Genomic DNA, 6,339 nt, shown 5'->3' with positions numbered 1-6,339 from the left:
TGGTAACAGGTTAATTATGGGTCAGAACTATGACGATCGTGCAAGTCGGCTGATCATCATGGAGAGGTTGAAAAGTCCATACACCCCCTATTGGTGGGTGGACTGCGAAGTGTTGGGTTCTCCCGGGTGCAAGGGGGAAGGGACCTAGAATGTCCATGCCCCATTTGCAGAAGGCTCAAGGAGTCAGGGTGGTTGTCAATTCTTCTAGGGGAACCTTGTGGAGGTCTGTGAACATCTGATAGGGGAGACACACTTCTTTGTCAGATCAAAAGCATCTTTTTCCATAGTCGGCCAGTAGTATCCTGCCATAAGTACCTTATTGGCCAAAGATGATGCTCCGAGGTGGTGCCCACAACTTCCTTCATGTCCCTCTCGAAGGACATAAAATGCCATATCGGGCCGAGGCATTTCAACATTAGGATGGAAAAGCCTCGACGATATAATCACTACAACATTTTTGACCTATAGCAACGGTTGGAAACTGTGGCCAAAAGTCAAAAAATCGTTCTCTTTATCAAAGGCAACAGTTTTTCAACTATGGTAGTCTAAGGCATTTCCTTTGGTTTAGGCCACAATTATTTTACTTTTGGCAACACTTTGTAAAAACGGTTGTCTAATATTTTAAATAGGCAACGGTTTTTTTCATCGTTAACTCCAACGGTTAAAAACCATTGCCTATAGGAAAAAGTGAAAACCGTTGTCGTTGGTCATCTACAACAGCTTCAAAACCGTTGTCTTTGTTCATTTCATATAGGCAACATTTTCTCTCTATCATAAACACCAATGATTATAAACTGTTGCCTATAATAGTATGACTTTAAAACTGTTGTCTTTACTTATTTATTACAATATTTATTTATTCAACTAGTTAAAAACAATTTTGTCATTAAATCACATATAATTCTTTTATCATATATTTTTTGTCGAACATCACATCTAATAGATATCGAATATGACAAAAGTACTTAATATATATAAATTAAAGAGTCATACAATTATGTATCTATTTGCCAAAAAGATACTGCAAAACGCATACAATTATGTCTCCAATATTGTTTAACAAAATATAATTACAATCAAAATAGGAAATCTTGATGTTTAAATTATGAAGACCAATATATGTATTCGTCCCCATCTACTGTATGCAGCAAGTTGTCTTCCAAATGATTTTGCTACATTAATATAAATTAAAAACAATTAGTCCATCATAAAGTAGTATCTACAAAACTACTAATACACAAGTACAATGAAACTAATCAATGTTAATGCCTCCACCTCTAGTCAATGCTAATTAGTGTTAATGTTTCAACTAATCAGTATTAATACACAAGTACATTAAAGGACCATACTCATTTCACTGTGAGAAAATAAGGAATTACCTTTTCATTGTTTAGAACATTTATCGATGTAGAAGTACCCGACATTGATAACATTGTTGCTAATGCCTCCACCTTATCATTATTTGTTCATTTTCTACACAAGCGAAAACAAAATCAGAGAAAGGGTGAAACCATGAAGCTATAATTAGTTGAAAAGCAAAATCAAAATCAGAATCAGATTGCGAGTAAATAAAAAGTAATAACAATGTACAAGGAAATCAATATGCAAAACCCATATATAATGCCAGGATTCCGGACTCTGCAGTGTTACGATGCTAGTTAAGTCACTAGCCACTTGTGTTATGATGCTAGTTAAGTGAGTGAACTAAACCACAAAACAATAACCAGAACTTCTTTTTCCTCTCATGTGCTCTGCCACTTCTATCTTTATATCTAAATCCATCACACATACACACACTAAGTGAAACATTTTCCTTCACTGCATAAAACAAAATATCTTGTTGCCATTGAACTAAAATTTATTTGGCATTTGGACTCACATGGAAAAAGGTTTTTGGATTCACATATATAGCTATAAATTCATATACCTATTTACCAAAGGAATCTATATTTGAAACAAGAATGAGAATTAGTAATCTCTAATCACCACACAAGTTTCCATCAATTCTCTTGCTTATTTTAACTGTATTAAGTTTGTTTCTTTATCCAACAAGTTATGTTTTTGCAGCAGCATGACAACAACATCATCAACCAATCAAAACCATTGTGGGGTTGGTTATGGAGAACCGTTTCTTTGATCACATGCTTTGGTGGATGAAAAAGTTATTAACCCTTTAATCAATAGTGGAATAAAGTGAAAATTGCTTCTATAATCTCTCAAAGGAATCAGAATGCAAACACTAGAACATAAAAAGGGATTTGGATTTAAATTTCTTAGAGTTATCAATTACAAACCCTAAATTATTGAAATAGGAAATTAATACATTAAGTATAGGGAAGATGAAACTATAAAGTGAAAGGGGAAATCAATAAATTAAGGAAAAGGAAAAAACTAGGGATTTGAGTAATGGAGAAGATGAAGACATTCATACCTGGGAAGAGGAAATGTCACAAAGAAGATGTTAGCTCAACGGAGAAGATGATGGTTCAACAGAGAAGACATTTGTACCTAAGAAATTTGTAAGTAGAAGCTGGAAGGAGACAGAACTTTGGCTGTAGAAGACTTTTGGTGGGAGAAAGAATTTTAATCATTTTATTTTGTCACACAATTAAAACTGACCTAAGACAACGGTTTTTTCTTTAGTTTTGTAAACAACAGATCCACCCATATAAAACCATGCTCTATTATAAATTAAAATTGAACTAGCTACGCTCATTGACTGTGGTCCATTATAAATTCTTTGGCAACGGTTTTAAAATCGTTCCACAGAAGTATAAGCAAGAAAATTGTTGTCTATTCTTTTACGACTACGGTTTTAAACCGTTGTTGTTTAAAAACGTAATTTTGTTTAAAAAGAGAACACTATAAAAAAATTTGTTGCCTAATATACTCTACGACCACAGTTTTAAAGTAGTAGAAAATAGAGGCGTTGCCATAGAACAAAAATGTGGTAGTGAATATTCCTCCAACCATGGTGAACCAAGAACTGAATCAGAGGAGTTGTTGTCTTACCTTTTGGTTGGTGGAAAGGTCTCCATACAACAAACACCTTATAATGGGACCAGTCTAGCGCGTGAAATTGTCCCTTGGACCACCGGCATGTTGTTACTCGGGCTCTTTGTACTAGCGAGTTTAGAAAGGATGTCTGCTCGGGCATTCTGTTCTGTTGGAACATGTTGGATGGAAGCTTCCTAGTCCCCGACCATTAATTCCTTAACCTTGGCCAAATACTTACTCAATAATGGATTCTTAGTCTGATATGTACCAATTATTTGGGATACGACCAACTGGGAATCACTGCACACACCCATTCTTTCTACTCTGACCTCCCTCGCTAGTTGCAAACCAGCTATACAAGCCTCATACTCAACCTGATTGTTAGACATGGGGAAGGTGAAGGTCAACGAATGTTCTATAATTATACCTTGCCCGTTGTCCAGCAAGATCCCCGCCCTGCTTCCATTGGGGTTCGTTGATCCATCCATATAGATTGTCCACACATCCTCCGGACTACCTGGCAGGGTGGTGAGTTCTACAATGAAGTCCGTTAAAACCTGACTTTTGATGGTTGTCCTAGGTTCATACCAAACATCGAATTGGGACAACTCAATGGACCAGGAAATCACCATCCCAACCAACTCTGATTTGTGCAAAATTTGTCGGATGGACTGGTTGGTTCGTACTACCACATGATGGAATTGGAAGTATTGTCTAAGTCGTCTTGTTGTTACTAGGAGGGCATATGCTACCTTTTCTAGTTTCTGATACCTCAGTTCAGGGTCTTGCAGGGCTTTGCTAGTGAAATACACTGGGAACTGACCGGCTTCGCCCTCCTAGACTAGAGTTGTTGCTACAGCTTCGCCAGTCACTACCAAATAAACATACAAAGTTTCACCCAGGTTTGGCTTTGTTAGTACTGGAGGTTTAGCCAGGTGCTGTTTGAAGGTTTGGAAAGCCTTTTCACACTCATCTGACCAGTCAAACTTTTTACTCTTCTTGAGCAGCTGAAAGAGCGGGATGAAGTGTTTGGCCGAGGCTGGAAGAAACCTTGACAAAGCTGCCAACCGACTATTCAACTACTGAACTTATTTTATGGACCGAGGACTAAACATATCAATAACCGCCTGACATTTAACAGGGTTGGCCTTGATGCCCCGACTTGTCAGTAAGAAACCCGAGAATTTGCCCGCCTCAACTCCAAATGTGCATTTTTTCGGGTTGAGGCACATGTTGAACGTGCACAACCTCTTGAAAATGGTTTCCATAGTATGGATATAATCTTCCTTCAGAGGCTCTTGGTGATTATATCGTCTATGTAAACTTCCATAATTTTCCCAATTTAGTCCCGAAAGACCATGTTCATCATGCGTTGGTAAGTAGCCCCTACTTTTTTCAATCCGAACGACATCAATGTATAGAAATAAGCGACATTTGGTGTGATGAAGGCGGTCTTGTCGTGGGCAGGTGTGTACATTGGTATCTAGTTATATCTGGAGTAGGCATCCATAAAAGAAAGATACTAATACCCATATGAATTGTCGACCAGGCGATCAATATTAGGCAGAGGGTATGGGTCTTTCAGGCACACCTTGTTGAGATCAGTGTAATCCACACACATCCGCCATTTACCTGACAACTTTTTAACCAACACCACATTTGGCAGCCACATGGTGTAGGAGATTTCTCGAATGAACTCGACCTCAAGTAGTTCTGTTACCTTCCGAGTTACCCCATCTGACCTTTCTATACCCATTTTTCTCTTCTTCTAGGCAATGGCTTTTGCACCTGGGTTGGTGGTTAACTGGTGACATATTACTGAAGGATCAATGTCGAACATATCCAATGCAGACTAGGCGAATAGATCATTGTTAGGCAAGGTCGTTCCGATGTACACCACATTTTCTTTCCTCGGACTGACCTGTAAAGAGATTTTTTCTTTCTCTAGTTAAGGACGGAAGTCGCCCACATCCGCTCTAGCATCTAACTCTACCAGATTTACCCTTCTCTGCCTCTTCACCGGGGGTGACTCTTTCTTCGGTAGAGTATTCTAATGTAGAGTCATCTGATAGTAGCTTCTTGCATAATGTTGATCCCCTCTCACAGTACACACCCTAAAGTCTGAAAAGAGGAATTTTATGCATAAATAAATGGTGGATACTACAGCTTCGAGGCGATTCAAAGTAGGTCGGCCGATTATAGCATTGTAGGTTGAAGCATAATGAATAACAATAAATTTGGTTTGAATTGTTCGGGTCAGGGGTTGGTCTTCCACCATGAGCCATATGTCTATGTAACCTCGTGGGGTTATTCCCTGACCTATAAAGCCGACCAATTGACCATCATAAGGTAGTAAGTCTTTGTTTCTTAATTCCATTTTTCAAATAAGTCCTAAAACATGATGTTAGCCAAACTGCCTTGGCCAACGAATAATCGTCATACCTTCTTATTATTCATTTTTGTAGTTATGACGAGGGGGGTCATCATAAACACGGATGACGCCTTCAAAATCACGGTCATCAAAAGAGACCGGGGATACAGTCTGGTGGTTTCGGACGTTAGCCTACATTATCTCTCGGACATACATTTTTTGGGCTGCCGTGGAGGTGCCTCCAACAGCGAAGCCTCTAGAGATGTTATTGATATTGATTGGGCTCCTTTCCCGGCGATTATTGGGGGATATCTTTCTCTTTGCTCCCTGTTTTGGAAGTAGTCCCATTGAGGCTTTGAGGGTGACCGTCCCCTATAAGGGCTTGACCGTCGTAGGGGTGGTGTTCTTGCTTGTTTTGCAGCTCGGGCGATGAAGTGTCATAGATGACCCACTTGAATAAGGTCTTCGATGGTATCTCGCAACTGGGTGCACTCTTCATTATTATGTCCAAACATGTTGTAGAACTTGCAGTATTTGGACCGGTCTTGGGTCCCAACCTTCCTTGTCGGTTTGGACTTCGCGAGTTGAGCAACGTGGGTAGCCATGACCTCTTGGAGGATTCTTGAGTGGTTGGCGGTCAAGGGAGTGTAAGTGGCATATCTGGATTTTTTGGGTAGCCTTGGTGGTTCATCTCGGGCATGGTCGTGGTGTTTGGGCTTTTTGGATTCCCGTGAGGGGGGTTGGCACTCATTTCTGTTGGAGGTAGGGATATTTTGGTGGTTTTCTTATAGGTTAAGGAATTGCTGGGCTTTTTCTTGGACGTCCTCCAATGTAAGGTTCAAGTATTTGGCCAACTCTTGCCTAAAAAGGCCATCATTTAATCCCGAGACCAGGATGTGTACTGCTACTTCTGGAGAAAAATTACAGACCTTCATGGCCTCAATATTGAATCTATCCAAATATGTCCGGAG

The 6,339-nt window shown here is 39.5% G+C and overlaps 1 long non-coding RNA gene across 1 annotated transcript; it reads right to left on the bottom strand.

The window, feature by feature from the left end:
* LOC109342593 lies at nt 968-2,594 on the bottom strand. The gene is made up of 3 exons (XR_002107099.1): nt 2,432-2,594; nt 1,380-1,473; nt 968-1,172 (listed from the first exon to the last, which is right to left on the bottom strand). It is a non-coding gene; the product is annotated as an uncharacterized LOC109342593 (long non-coding RNA).

This window comes from Lupinus angustifolius, chromosome LG03 (genome assembly GCF_001865875.1).
Source record: "Lupinus angustifolius cultivar Tanjil chromosome LG03, LupAngTanjil_v1.0, whole genome shotgun sequence".
Lineage (NCBI taxonomy): Eukaryota > Viridiplantae > Streptophyta > Magnoliopsida > Fabales > Fabaceae > Lupinus > Lupinus angustifolius.
This window is presented reverse-complemented; position numbering and strand designations above follow the sequence as displayed.